At 42.4% G+C, this 15,526-nt stretch overlaps 1 long non-coding RNA gene across 2 annotated transcripts; it reads right to left on the bottom strand.

Moving 5' to 3' along the window:
- Window positions 1-944: 944 nt before the first annotated feature.
- Window positions 945-4,251, bottom strand: LOC125551330 (uncharacterized). 2 transcript variants are annotated; one of them, XR_007302443.2, is made up of 5 exons: window positions 3,755-4,251; window positions 2,129-2,219; window positions 1,449-1,526; window positions 1,310-1,360; window positions 945-1,210 (listed from the first exon to the last, which is right to left on the bottom strand). It is a non-coding gene; the product is annotated as an uncharacterized LOC125551330 (long non-coding RNA). The 2 variants fall into 2 exon arrangements; XR_007302442.2 differs by having other exon boundaries at window positions 1,449-1,523.
- Window positions 4,252-15,526: the final 11,275 nt, after the last annotated feature.

The following is a 15,526-nucleotide window of genomic DNA, read 5'->3' as shown; positions in this document are numbered from 1 at the left end:
CATTATAGCTTGCTTATCCATAGTTCACTCCAAATTATCAGATCTATATTAATGCTTACATTAATATAGAATAAATCCAATGCTTATGAATAAATTTAGTTCTGCATTGTTCTTGTAATTATCTGCTGTCCTTCATCACTTTACTTATATTGTCAGCTAGTTCTTAATGTACACTTTGTAGCTTATTTTCCCTTGCCCTCCATTTTCTACACATCAGATCTACATTTACTCTTGTCAAAATATTGAATAAAACCAATGTTACTGAAGAAGTTTAGCTCCGCATTGCTCTTGTCTACTCTGCATCTTAGGTTAAACTAGGAAAATTGCCCGTGCGTTGCAACGAGAGAAAATATAATCATATATCTCCTTAGAGCATCTCTAGCAGACCCCGTATAATGCCCCGACCTGCAAAATAACCGTCAAAATACGGGTCCATGCAAAAAAAGCTGTCCGATTAGACCCCGCAAACACGTCGGACCCGCAAATATTTTTGCAGGACGCGGCAAAATTCCCACCCCAAGCCACGAAAATGCAGGTTCTCACCCGTGCCCAGATAGTGTTGTGGCTAACATATAGCAATGCCGCAACACCCCAGATAGGTATTATTCAAATGCAAAAACGACGGGGTATGTTCTTGTTTTCATTCGGCTTTGTCAACCTATTCAGTTCAATTTTAGTAGTTTATTGAGACAGACATGTGTGTAGGAAGGTGGATGCTCATTTTGGTATTGGGAAGAAGAAATGTTTTTTCAGACCCGAAATTGAAATGAAAATTACTGATTTACGGGCTGGCGCGGGCGGCGGCCGAGCAAACCCCACGAAGCGGACCTATAAAAGAGGATTCACAGAGGATTCGCCGGCCAGCGCAAAGCGGACCTGTAAAAAAGGATATTCAGCCCCCGCGCTGGCCCACAAAGCCATATTTCCGCAAACTGTAAACGCATTTAGTAGGTCAGCATTATACGGGGTCTACCTCTTGGCCCAATAAGCATGGCCTAAACACCAAAAAAAATTGCAAAAAAAAGTACAATCTGCCATTACAGTACTGAAGATATTACATCGGCAAGATCCCAGCCAACATGCAGTTCTTTGCTGTGAGCGACCAAGAGCAGTGAGCTCATGGACGGCTCCAACTTGCGAACGAGCCACCTTGTCAGTGCTTCTCTATCTTCTTGGACCAAGGTTGGCTATGCTTTGGTGCGATCTGTTGCTGCATAATTACAACATGTTGCAACGGGTGATACCATGTTAAAATGTTGTCATTTCTCAAAAAATAATGTTGTCAAAGCAGTGAAAAGGAAAAGGCTACCTGTGAAATTATTTCTTGCTCCAGTTGGTTGTGAGCAGAGAATCAAGTTATCTGTAACAAGAGAATCAAGTTATCTGTAAGAAAAGGAAAATAAGTTAAGCCATGGGTGTACTTTACTTTTAAGTCCTGAATCCTTTACTTTAAGCACTGATGTTGTGCATGGAAGCTCATGCTGGAATACCTTTAGCTGCATATTACACCACAAATAGCTTCCCTGCTACAAAAATTATGAATCACTTCCAAGGTTCAAACAGTTATTTGAATTTACCATCTTATAAAACAATGTATATGACCTTAATGTAAACATGTCTTAAAATAGTTCATGCACGGGCTATAATAACATATGAAGAACAGATCCGTTCCAAGATTCACATGGTTTTTGAACCATCTATCATAGCCAAGAAGATTTGAATCGCAGAAAATGGGGCAGTACTAAGATGCAGATTTTTCAATAAATCATTGCACTGTAGTTTGAATCCCTGTGCAGAACAAAATTTATGTTCAATGAAATCCTATTAACCCAATGCCATAATCCAAGATAATATACCGAATTGCATTATTGAACATGAGAACTTATTATTGGAATATGTCAAAAAGGAGATCAGACTCCATCAAGAATAGGTTATTTAGAAAATAAATTACATGTCAATTGCAATAAAAAAATCTTCAAAGCATGTTTGACAAGACAATTTGGCTGTCACAAATGCCAAATAAATTACAGCCTATAAAGAAAACATCATGTAGCTAGAGAAAATGGACTTGAAAGAACTATGTGACAGTAAATAGGAAAGAAGATAGTTTAGTCGGCAAGGCACATACAATCGCACCAACAGGAAAGAAATCCATATCCATCGATCAAAGTTGTTCTTCTGTCGAGATACGACGAGCGAGCTATCTTTGAAAGAGCTACCTGACAGTAAATAAGAAAGAAGATAGTTTAGTCGGCAAGGCACATACAATCGCAACAACAGGAAAGAAATCCATCTCCATCGATCAAAGTTGTTCTTCTTCTGTCGAGATACGACGAGCGAGCTATCTGTATGTCGTGGAGTACACATACAGCGTAGTTAGTGCAGAGATGCCCTCATGCCCATCGTCCATCAATTGACTCAAAAGAAAAGGTTCCGACCAAGCAAGCATGAGAACCCCAACCTCTCACTGTCCACAGAAGAGCTATATAGCCTACAACATATCCTTGCTACGCAGTGCGCCCCAAACACTGACCTTTTTCATCATAGAATGAACTTGTACTTTGGTAAGTGATTAATCACATCCACAAGTCAGTTTTATTCCATGGAATTCGATGGCAACCTGCTGCCTCGATTTGGTGCTCTGTCATTCTGAAGAAACATTGTGTATTCCTATGCTAACTTTCAGGGGAAGACTGAACACAAAGTATTTCATGGTCAGAAGCAATGTCAGAATAGCATCTGCCATGCGGGTATTTCTTCCTGTAGTACAAGAAACCATATGCCGGCGAGAAGCCAACTTATTTAGTCAATTTGATTAACTCATAAAAGGAGATATCTTTTCTGTCCATGAATCCTTCTAGAACTTTATGTTGTTGATTCTCATCTTGATAGAAAAGGCAAAATTTCCAAATTTCCACAGCCATCTACAATGACATGGACATAAGGAGCATCAGCACCAAACCAACCTTACAGTGGCATGAAGTGAAAAGAAGGTTGGCATGTTATTTGTAACGATCTAGGATTTATTCATACAGAAATGGAGGGAAATATATCAGCCTTGTGCACTTTGTATGTTCAGTGTTTGCAGAGTGTACGCACAAGCACCTTGAGCACTTTACGTCATGTACGATGAATTTCAGAGTATATGAACTATTAAAAATTCAGTACTAATTAGAGTACAAGATCTGGGGCCCCCAATTTTGCATCACTGCTGCATATATCAATACTAATCAGAGTACTAAGAATCTCATAGTACTATCAGTATTGCAGAAGATGTATTATTAATTTCAGAGTGCAAGATGTAGTGCCCGGCCCCAACTCTGTATAAGTACTCCATATATCAGTACTAATCGAGGGATTATAGCCTAAAACCAGGGGATTAGAGACTGAAACGTTTAACCGCAAAGAAGGGGGGAAAAGGCAGCCAACATGTCACAAATATCTTCAAGAGATGCAGAATATACATGCCAATGCGATAGGATTGTAGCACACACAATTTCATAGGAATAAAAATATTCAGAGAACATGGTACTATTTTGCCATGCAACAATTCAGACTATAAATCATACTCGTACCAGTTTAGCACAATGACTAATGATTTCAGCGCACCCTCCATTCTTATCCTAGATTCACCACTGGCTGATTAACTACTTGCTACGCACTAATACCTACTACCAAATTCAGAGAGGAAGACACAGGGAGGAGGAAGAGAATCAGTCAGGATTCATAGTAGGGAGATGAGAGTAGAGGATACCAGCCGCGAGAATTATGGTAGTCCTTCTGGATGTAGTCGTCAGAGTCGAAGATCGACGATGTCGTCGCCGCAATGATGCAAACCACATTGAGGCAGATCTTGGCAGCAACAATTCAATCGGGCGTTGCCGGGCGGGCAGGCGGATGGGTGGGCGCTAAAGGGCGGCGTTGGATAAGGACGTGCTGGGCGTTGGAGGGGTGGCGAGGTGGCCGCTGAAGGGCGGGAACAGAGGCTGTCGAACTGGGGCTTCCTATTGGATGAGGTGGTTTTGGCGGCATCCATTGGAGGGGAGGAAGGGTTGGGTTGCGACGGGGGCGGCGAGCGGGCTGAGGTGCGACCGCGGAGGCGGCGATGGGGAGGGCGAGCGGGCTGAGGTGCGGCCGCGACGGCGAGGGGGTTGGGGTGTGGCGGCGGCGAGGGGGAATAGATCGGCCTGGGCAAAGGTGAGGATCGAGGAGAGGAGCAGATGCGTACGGGTGTATTTTTCCATCAAACTGTTTTTTCCTTCAGTCTGGCAGATTAACGATGGATTGCGGGTTGAATAACTAAAACATAAGGGACTTTTTCGCAAAAAGGCCGCGATGGTGAGCCCGGAGACTCAATCCGTGCTTTATTATTAGGGAGAGATGATCGCCATTTGTTCCTATATTTTCAAATCTATATTTACTCTTAACAAAATGTAGAATAAAGGCAATGCTCTTGAATAAGAGTGTGTGGTAAGCTTCTTGAATTGCACCCCCCATCAATATGGACAAGGGCTTTATAGAGCTGGTCTTCACTACTAATGTAAGTTTGTCCTCCTCGAGCCTTCAAACTTTGTTTTGTATATTTGGATAGCTATGAGTGCAAATGCTATTTATTTTTGTCATCTGCATCAAATTGCTTGTTCAAAGTTTATAACAAAGAAGTACATAAACATAAGTTTGTCCTTCTCAATTTCAGTATTTAGTTGTACAACCTAGTTCCTTATTCATACCATGTAAATTAAACTAAACATGGCAAGTTATCTTCTTTAGCACTATGTGTATGCTTGTGTTCTTGATCTGTAATCTAGTGTTGTGGTGAAACTACCAACTCCAACACAATGTCATATCCTACTATGTCTCAACTATAAACAATGCCATATTATATTAATGTTATTTAAATTGTGTCTCTTTATTTACCAATCTGAAATGGTATAAATTGATAGTACACTCACCATTCATGCTTATGCGTTGTTTAGAACTACATGTATGCTTGATCCAACGCCGCCCTTGGTCTGTAATCCAGTGGTCTGGTGAAGCTGGCCGCTCCTGCACAATGCCATTTCCTGCCGTCTTAACTATGAGCAATGCCTATTTTGTTAATGCTATTTTAAACCGTGTCTCTTTATTTCTGACAAAGAAATGAGATGAATTGACTGCGCTGATGCTTATACGTGCAAAACCTGTTATCTACCAACTTGTTTCTCTTTCAGGGTGACAACACTGATGCTAGGAAGAACTGCCACAATGATAGTGAGACGAACCCATTGTTTGTCCCTCTAATATATATTTCAGAGAAGAAGGCAACACATCTTGAGGGTAGGGATACAACCACAAAGTCATGCCTAAATGTAGTGTCGGACTTACTCAGTGGTACAAGCTCGATGAAGTAGCTGCCTGAATTTGTTCGACTTTTTCAGTCCGAAATTCAAGCAGAAAGACATTCTTCCGCTCAAATCCGACTGGAACTCCAATCTCTATGCAAGATTAACCATAAGTACATGACGTCTATTGATGCTATGCAGCTTAAGTTGGTGGATATAAGCGTCAAAGAAGCGCAGTCTCATCAGGTTGCTAAGCTGCTTGCACTGCAGCTCGTGGGTCGGGCTAACCTTTCTTGAACTGTGTTGAAGTGCTGTCGGTTCTGTCTATTATTTTGTTGGCCTGTTTACTTCCACTGGTGGCAACCTACCCAGTTTATGGAATCTGCTGTCTGGTTGCCCTTTATTATCACTCGCGGCGAACTTTGATTCCCAGGGGATGTAATATGTGGCAATTTCTTTGTTATATAGTGATACGTCTCCGTCGTATCTATAATTTTTGATTGTTTCATGCCAATATTATACGACTTTCACATGCTTTTGGCAACTTTTCATATGATTTATTGGAATAACCTATTGATCTAGTGCCCAGTGCCAGTTCCCATTTTCTGCATGTTTTTTGTATCATAGAGTATCCATATCAAACGAAGTCCAAATGCAATAAAATTTTACGGAGAATTATTTTGGAATATATGCGATTTTCGGGAGTTGGAATCACCGTAAATGGAGGCCCACACAGCCCACAAGACACCGGGGCGCACCAGAGGCCCCTAGCGCATGGTGGTGGGTTGTGCCCTCCTCGAACGTCGGTTGGAGCTCTACTTAGGGCACAAGGAATCTTATATCCAGAAAAAATCGTGTTAAAATCTTAGCGCAATCGGAGTTACGGATCTCTCGGAATATAAGAAATGGTTTTCGGCCAGATCTGGGGAACGCGAAACAGAAGAGAACAGAGAGGGAGATCCAATCTCGTAGGGGCTACCGCCCCTCCACAGCCATGGAGGTCATGGACCAGAGGGGAAACTCTCGTCCCATCTAGGGGGAGGCCAAGGAAGAAGAAGGAGCAAGGGGCTCTCTCCCCCTCTCTCTCGGTGGCGCCGGAGTGCCGCCGGGGCAACGATCGGGACGGTGATCTACATCAACAATCTTGCTACAGTCAACACCAACTTTCCCCCCCTCTATGCAACATTGTAACACTTCTTCTCCCCGCTGTAATATCTACTTAAACATGGTGCTCAACTCCATATATTATTTCCCAATGATCTATGGTTATCCTATGATGTTTGAGCATGGTCTTTTGTAGAAAGAATTAAACTCTCATGCCTCACTTATATCTATTTAGAGAGTCAACAGGAATTGGTCAATTGCATGGTTAGTCACGAAATCCTACATAAAACTTATGGATCACTCAATATGATATGTTTGATTTCTTGCAATAGTTTTGCGATATAGAGATGGAATATGTGGGAGGTACTAGTAAACGGTTGTGTTTAGTAAGAATATTGGTGTTAAGGTTTGTGATTCCCGAAGTATGCACGTATAGTCTCTTGTTATGCCATGAAGTTGGAGCATGATTTATTATTGATTGTCTTCCTTATGAGTGGCTGTCGGGGACGAGCGATGGTCCTGTCCTACCTATCTATTACCCTAGGGGCATGCGTAGTAGTACTTTGCTTCGAGGGCTAATAAACTTTTGCAATAAGTATATGAGTTCTTCATGACTAATGTGAGTCCACGGATTATACACACTCTTACCTTTCCGCAATTTGCTAGCTTCAACGGTACCGTGCGTTTCCCTTTCTCACATCGAGACGTGGTGCAAACTTCGCAGGTGCATCCAAGCCCCGTGATATGGTACACTCTATCACACATAAGCCTTATTATATCTTCCTCAAAACAGCCACCATACCTACCTATTATCGCTTTTCCATGGCCATTCCGAGATATATTGCCATGCAACTTCCACCGCTTCCGTTTGATGACTTGAGCATTCATTGTCATATTGCTTTGCATGATCATGTAGCTAACGTAGTAGTTGTGGCTCAGCCACCGTTGATCATTTTTCATACATTTTACGCTAGATCATTGCACATCCTGGTACATTCCAGAGGCATTCATATAGAGTCATACTTTGTCATAGGTATCGAGTTGTAATTTTTGTTTCTTTTGAGTTATAAGTAAATAGAAGTGTGATGATCATCAATCATTTTTAGAGCAGTGCACTAGTGAGGAAAGGATGACGGAGACTATGATTCCCCCACAAGTCGGGATGAGACTCTGGACAATGAGATAAAAAGAAAAAGAAAAAGGAAAAAAAGAAAAAAAAAGAAAAAAAAGGAAGAAAAAAGGAAAAAATAGTAAACAAAGAGAGAAGGGGCATTGTTAGTATCCTTTACCACACTTGTGCTTCAAAGTAGCACCATGTTTTTCATATGGAGATTCTCCTATGTTGTCACTTTAATATACTAGTGGGAATTTTTCATTATAGGATTAGATGCAAACCCACTTAGTTTTCATATTGAGGCTTCGTACACTTATAGCTCTTAGTGCATTCGTTGCATGGCAATCCCTACTCCTCGCATTGATATCAATTGATGGGCATCTCCATAGCCCGTTGGTTAGCCTCGTCGATGTGAGACTTTCTTACTTTTTGTCTTCTCTATCTTTACCCATATCATTATACTCTATTCCACCCATAGTTATATATCCATGGCTTGCGCTCATGTATTGCGTAAGGGTTGAAAAAGCTGAAGCGCGTTAAAAAGTATGAACCAATTGCTCGGCTTGTCATCGGGGTTGTGCATGATAAATACTTTGCGTTAAGAAGACAGAGTATGACCAGACTATATGATTTTGTAGGGATAGCTTTCTTTAGCATTGATATTTTGAAAGACCTGATTGTTTGTTGGGATGCCTGAGTATTGATGTCTTTATGTCAAATTATATACCATTGCTTTGAATCACTTATGTCTTAATTTTCATGCCATGACTAGACATATGATCAAGTTTATGTTAGGTAGCATTCCACATCAAAAACTATCTTTTTTATCATTTACCTACACGAGGACGAGCAGGAATTAAGCTTTGGGATGCTGATACGTCTCCATCGTATCTATAATTTTTGATTGTTTCATGCCAATATTATACAACTTTTACATACTTTTGGCAACTTTTCATATGATTTATTGGACTAACCTATCGATCCAGTGCCCAGTGCCAGTTCCTGTTTTCTGCATGTTGTTTGTATCACAGAGTATCCATATCAAACGAAGTCCAAATGTAATAAAATTTTAAGGAGAATTATTTAGGAATATATGTGATTTTTGGGAGTTGGAATCACCGCAAACGAAGACCCACACAGCCCACAAGACACTAGGGCCCGCTAGAGGCCCCTAGCACGTGGTGGTCGGTTGTGCCCACCTCGAACGTCGATTGGATCTATACTTCGAGCGCAAGGAAGCTTATATCCGGAAAAAAATCGTGTTAAAATCTCAGCGCAATCGGAATTACGGATCTCCCGGAATATAAGAAACGGTTTTCGGCCAGATCTGAGGAACGTGAAACAGAAGAGAACAGAGAGGGAGATCTAATCTTGGAGGGGCTCCCGCCCATCCGTGTCCATGGAGGCCATGAACCAAAGGGGGAACTCTCCTCCCATCTAGGGGGGAGGCTATGGAAGAAGAAGAAGGAGGGGGGCTCTCTCCCCCTCTCTCCCGGTGGCGCCGGAGTGCCGCCGGGGCGACGATCGGGACGACGTTCTACATCAACAATCTTGCTACCGTCAACACCAACTTTCTCCCCCTCTATGCAACGGTGCTCAACTACATATATTATTTCCCAATGATCTATGGTTATCCTATTATTTTTGAGTAGATCCGTTTTGTCCTGTGGGTTAATCGTGATCTTGGTTGGTATGATTGTATATTTTATTTATGGTGTTGTCCTACGGCGCCCTATGTTATCATGCAAATGTGAGGGCCCCCCAGCTTTAGGGTGTTGCAATATGTTCATGGTTCGCTTATGGTGGGTTGCGAGAGTGATAGAAACTTCAACCCGAGTAGGTGGGGTATGACGTATGGGAATAAAGAGGACTTGATACATAATGCTATGGTTGGGTTTCACGACCTTAATGATCTTTAGTAGTTGCGGATGCTTTCTAGAGTTCCAATCATAAGTGCATATGATCCAAGTAGAGAAAGTATGTTAGCTCATGCCTCTCCCTCATATAAAGTTGCAAGGATGATTACCGGTAGTTGTTATCGATTGCCTAGGGACAAATAACTTTCTTGTTGACACAAACCATTTTACTAAACACCTAACTTTTATTATCTTGGAAAGTACTTCTAGTTTTGTTCTTCCAAAGTAGTTCTAGTATCACTCCTAAAAACTATTTTCATACTTGTTTCCGATAAAGCAAACATCAAGTGTGCGTAGAGTTGTACTGGTGGTCGATAGAACTGGAGGGAATATTTGTTCTACCTTTAGCTCCTTGTTGGGTTCGACACTCTTATTTATCGAAAAAGGCTACAAACGATCCCCTATACTTGTGGGTTATCATGTAGTCTAGGTTTATTCTTCGTCATGATGATGTAATTTATTTGCTATTTATGTTGTCCTCGGTCTAAGAAAAGGCCGTAATCTTTAATTGGTGTGCAATGAGCCAATAGGTAAGGTTTATAAAATAATAATTTCCGTACTAAAACTGGCCGGTCGCCAATCGCTAGTACGGGCCAAACCGTGGGCCTACAATCATCTTGGGCCATTAGTTAGGTCTAGTCTTAATCTGGCCCACTATTAGTTTTGGGCCTTTAAAAGTCCGAGTAAATTGCTTGCCCTAATTGGGCCAGAAAATTATATAGGCTTTTAAAAGGTTGAAAACGAGATTGAGCCTTAATTGTGGCGAACAAATCAAGGGCTGACAGCGTGCTGTAATATACATCGGCCCATTATTGGCCCATTCGTGTGACGGGTCATTAACAGACTGAAATGTTTTTGGGCCTTGGCTGACCCAATTACATGATGGGCGGGAAGCAGGCCAGATGTATAACGGGCAAAAAATAGGCCCAACACTCTCAGGGGCCTTTAATGGGCCGATAGGTAGTTTGGGCTAGAATGTATCCACGAAGACTACGAGCCATTAATAGGCCAAAAATAACTACGGACCAGAGTTAGGCCCAGGTGCAACTTGGGCCTTTAAATGGCCGAAAGTGAAACCGGGCCGAAAGAGGCCCATATGTAGACAGGGCTGCTGACAGGCCGAAACTAATATCGGGCCGAACTATTAAACGGGCCATTAAGAGGCCGAAGAGCAAATCAGGCCCCCAATGGGCCCGATGGCACAGTAGATGTTAAAGGGCCGTATCTGTTATGGGCTGGAATTTGGCCCAAGAAATGAAAGCCAGCTAACGGGCCAGATCAGGTATAGACCATAATTTGGCCCAAACTACTGTAGGATGTTAACGGGCCGGATCTGATATGGCCATAAACTGGCCCAGAATATTGCAGTCATTTAACGACCCGTATCTAATGTAGGCCATAATTTGGTCTAGAAAATTTTAGGTTGTTAACGGGCCGGCCCATTAGATCTGATGAAATCTTGTGGGCCTATTCTTGGGCCGACTTTTAAACCTATATGGGCCTCTATTGGGCCATCCCACGTGTCAACGTTTCATTGGCGATTCTTGTCCAATGTATGGTTGACATGGGTCCAAACGCTGAGCCGACACGTGGATCGTCGGCGAATGATAATTTTACACGTGGAAAATTGCCATTGGTCCAGGCTACTAACTGGTTATCGAATCCAAACCGGAACCCAATAGCTTAGCGACGACTCGTTACGGTGCATGCCACGTGTCGGTTACCCTTGACGAAACCACTTCTATGATGCGCGATTTATTGTCATGGAAGTGGACACTTTCGTGATGATAATTTTGGTAATGTCATGGAACATTTATACGACAGCAAAAGTATGACTATCTTGATTCTATCATAAAATCGTCGTGGATGTACATGCATGACAGAAAACGTGACCTACTATGACAAACATGTATCATGACAGAAGTGTATTTTTTGGTAGTGTATGTTGTAGCTTCTTCCATCTTCCATGCAACCTGAGAAGTTCTTTCTGTATCTCCTCAAAGGTCCTTGAAGGCCACCTACACCTAGATAATGCGTGACTCATCTCATTCATTAAGGTGTCACTACTGATTAGTTCATTCCATGGAACTATTCTATTGTCTATCTTGAAATCAGCGGATAAACACATAAGACATTTGGACATACTAGGGTGAAAACTACGATCAAAAGGATAACCAGACATCTTGATGAGACTACGAGACTACACTAGAGTGCTTACCCACCTTAGTGTGGATGTTTTTTTTATAGGTTTAGATGAGAAGAATAGGCAGGAACTCAGACGCGGGAAACTATGGCAGGAGATATAGGCGGGAAATGGCGGTGCGAGGTATACACGGTACTGATAAGCGAGAAACTATGGCAAGAGATATATGCGGGAAACATTGTTGCTGCCTGGTCCAGTAGCGGCAGGTGCTACACGGGAACCGAGGGGGTCTTTCTTGTCATTCTGGTCCAGAGGTGATCTGATACAACACACTGTCAATGCCGTATTTATTTCCCTAATTTAATGTCAGGATTCAGGTGCATTTTTATTTCATCATACATAGATATTTCTTACATAAATTGGAAAGTCTGAAACTGACATAGGTAGATACAAATAGGTCACACACGTAGATAGATGAATCACCCTAGTCGACAATGGCCAGTTGGCCTTTCTCGAGGACCGGAAAGCGTCAAGCGATTAGGTGGTCGAGTTACATGAAGACCGCGGCCGATCCCCGTTGGCTTCCTGTGTCCGCAACTCCTCCGTAGGTGGTGGAGTCTGGAATCCTTGTTGCGATCCTGTTGCATAATTGTAGGCGTATGGTCATGACTCCCGGGGATAAAAGTGAAGGAAATATGCTCTAGAGGCAATCATAAAGTTGTTATTTTATATTATATTTCCTTATTCATGATAAAGGTTTATTATTCATGCTAGAATTTTATTGATCAGAAACTTAAATACATGTGTGAATACATAAACAAATATCATGTCCCTAGTAAACCTCTACTAGACTAGCTCGTTGATCAAAGATGGTTAAGGTTTCCTAACCATAGACATGTGTTGTCATTTGATAACGGGATCACATCATTAGGAGAATCATGTGATGGACAAGACCCATCCCTTAGCTTAGCATAATGATTGTTTAGTTTATTGCTATTGCTTTATTCATGTCAAATACATATTCCTTCGACTATGAGATTATGCAACTCCCGATACCGGAAGAATACCTTGTGTGCTATCAAACATCACAACGAGACTGGGTGATCATAAACATGCTCTATAGGTATCTCCGAACGTGTTTGTTGAGTTGGCATAAATCGAGATTAGGATTTGTCACTCCGAGTATCGGAGACGTATCTTTGGGCCCTCTTGGTAATACACATCATAAGCATGCAAGCAAATTACTAAGGAGTTACTCCCAAGGTGATATATTACGGAACGAGTAAAGAGACTTTCCGGTAACGAGATTGAACTAGGTATGGAGATACCGATGATCGAATCTCGGGCAAGTAACATACCGATGGATAAAGGGAATTGCGTATGTTGTCATAACGGTTCGACCGATAAAGATCTTCGTAGAATATGTAGGAGCCAACATGGGCTTTCAGGTTCCGCTATTGGTTATTCACTGGAGTAGTGCCTCGGTCATGTCTACATAGTTCTCGAACCCGTAGTGTCCGCATGCTTAACGTTCGATGACGATATAATATTATATGAGTTATGTAATTTGGTTACCTAATTTTTTCGGAGTCCCGAATGAGATCACGATCATGACGAGGAGTCTCTAAATGGTGGAGAGGTAAAGATTGATATATAGCACGAAGGTATTCAGACACCAAAAGTGTTTCAGGGGGTACCGGGTACTTATCGGGTCACCAGAAGGGGTTCCGGGCACCCCCGGCAAAAGATATGGGCCTTATGGGCCAAGAGGGGAAACACACTAGCCACAAGGGGCTGGTGCTCCCCCCATAGCATGCCGGCCAAGGAGAAGGAAAGATGGGGAGGGAAAGGAAAGTGTGGATTGGGATTCCCACTTCCTTCCCTCTCTCCCCCCTCTTTCCTTCCCCCTTGGGAAAACATGGTAGGGGGTTCAGGGCAAGGCAAGGACCCTAGGGGGCCGGTGGCTAGCCCTAGGGCGTGCCCTGGCCTCTCCCCTCCCCCTCCCACCTACATATATGTTGGAGGGGGGCGCCTAGCACAGACCAGATCAATTGTTAGCCGTCTGCGGCGCCCCTCCCACCGCTTACACCCCCGGTCATATTTTCATAGTGCTTAGGCGAAGCCCTGCGTAGATCACTTCATCATCACCATCACCACACCATCGTGTTGCCGGAACTCATCTACTACCTTGACGTCTTGCTGGATCAAGAAGCTGGAGGACGTCACCGAGCTGAACGTATGCAGAACAGGGAGGTGTTGTGCGTTCGGTACTTGATCGGTTGGAGCGCGAAGAAGTTCGACTACATCAACCGCGTAATTAAACGATTTCTCTTATGGTCTACGAGGGTACATGGACACACTCTCCCCCTTGTTGCTATGCATCTCCATGGATAGATCATTGTGTGAGCATAGAAAATATCTTGTTTTCCACGCAACGTTTCCCAATAGTGGCATCCGAGCCAGGTCTATGCGTATATGATATTCACGGGTAGAACACAAAGAGTTGTGGGCGGTGATAGCCATACTGCTCACCACCAACGTCTTATTTTGATTCAGCGGTATTGTGGGATGAAGCAGCCCTAACCAACCTTACATGTCCATGCGCATGAGACCGGTTCCACCAACTGACATGCAACTAGTTTTGCATAAAGGTGGTGGACGGGTGTCTGTTTCTCCTACTTTAGTTGAATCGAATTTGACTATGGCCGGTCCTTGAAGAAGGTTAAAACAGCAAACTTGACGAAACACCGTTGTGGTTTTATGCGTAGGTAACAACGGTTCTTGCTAGAAGCTCGTAGCAGCCACGTAAAACTTGCAACAACAAAGTAGAGGACGTCTAACTTGTTTTTGCAAGACATGTTGTGATGTGATATGGTCAAGACATGATGTGATATATGTTATTGTATTAGATGATCAAGTTTTGTAAGATATCAGGCAACCGACAGGAGCCTTATGGTTGTCTCTTTATTGTATGAAATGCAAACGCCATGTAATTGCTTTACTTTATTGCTATGAGTTAGCAATAGTTGTGGAAGCAATAGTTGGCGAGATGACCATGACGCTACGCTGGAGATCAAGGTGTGAAGCTGGTGACAATGGAGATCATGACGATGCTTTGGAGATGGAGATCAAAAGCATAAGATGATGATGGCCATATCGTGTCACATATTTTGATTCATGTGATGTTTATCTTTTATGCATCTTATTTTGCTTAGTACGGTGGTAGGATTATAAGATGATCCCTTCACTTAATTTCAAGATATAAGTGTTCTCCTTGAGTATGCACCGTTGCTACAGTTCGTCGTTTCGAGACACCACATGATGATCGGGTGTGATAGAATCTACGTTCACATACAACAGGTGCAAGACAGTTTTGCACATGCCAAATACTTGGGTTAAACTTGACGAGCCTAGCATGTACAGACATGGTCTCGGAACACTGGAGATCGAAAGGTTGAACATGAGTCATATAGTAGATATGATCAACATAGAGATGTTCACAATTGATGACTACCCCATCTCACGTGATGATCGGACATGGGTTAGTTGATTTGGATCATGTATCACATAAATAACTTGAGGGATGTTAATTTAAGTGGGGGTTCATTAGTAATTTGATTAATTGAACTTAAATTTATCATGAACTTATTCTTAATAGTTTTTGCATATCTATGTTGTAGCTCAATAGCTCGCGATATAGCTAATAGCTCCTATATATTTTTGATATGTTCCTAGAGAAAACTAAGTTGAAAGATGATAGTAGCAATGATGTGGATTGGGTCCGTGATCTGAGGATTATCCTCATTGCTGCACAGAAGAATTATGTCCTTGATGCACCGCTAGGTGACAAACCTGTTGCAAGAGCAGATGTAGACATTATGAACGTTTTGCAATCTCAATATGATGACAACTTGATAGTTTAGTGTGC

The sequence above is a fragment of the Triticum urartu genome, chromosome 4A, assembly GCF_056163025.1.
Source record: "Triticum urartu cultivar PI428250 chromosome 4A, HENAU_Tu73, whole genome shotgun sequence".
Lineage (NCBI taxonomy): Eukaryota > Viridiplantae > Streptophyta > Magnoliopsida > Poales > Poaceae > Triticum > Triticum urartu.
This window is presented reverse-complemented; position numbering and strand designations above follow the sequence as displayed.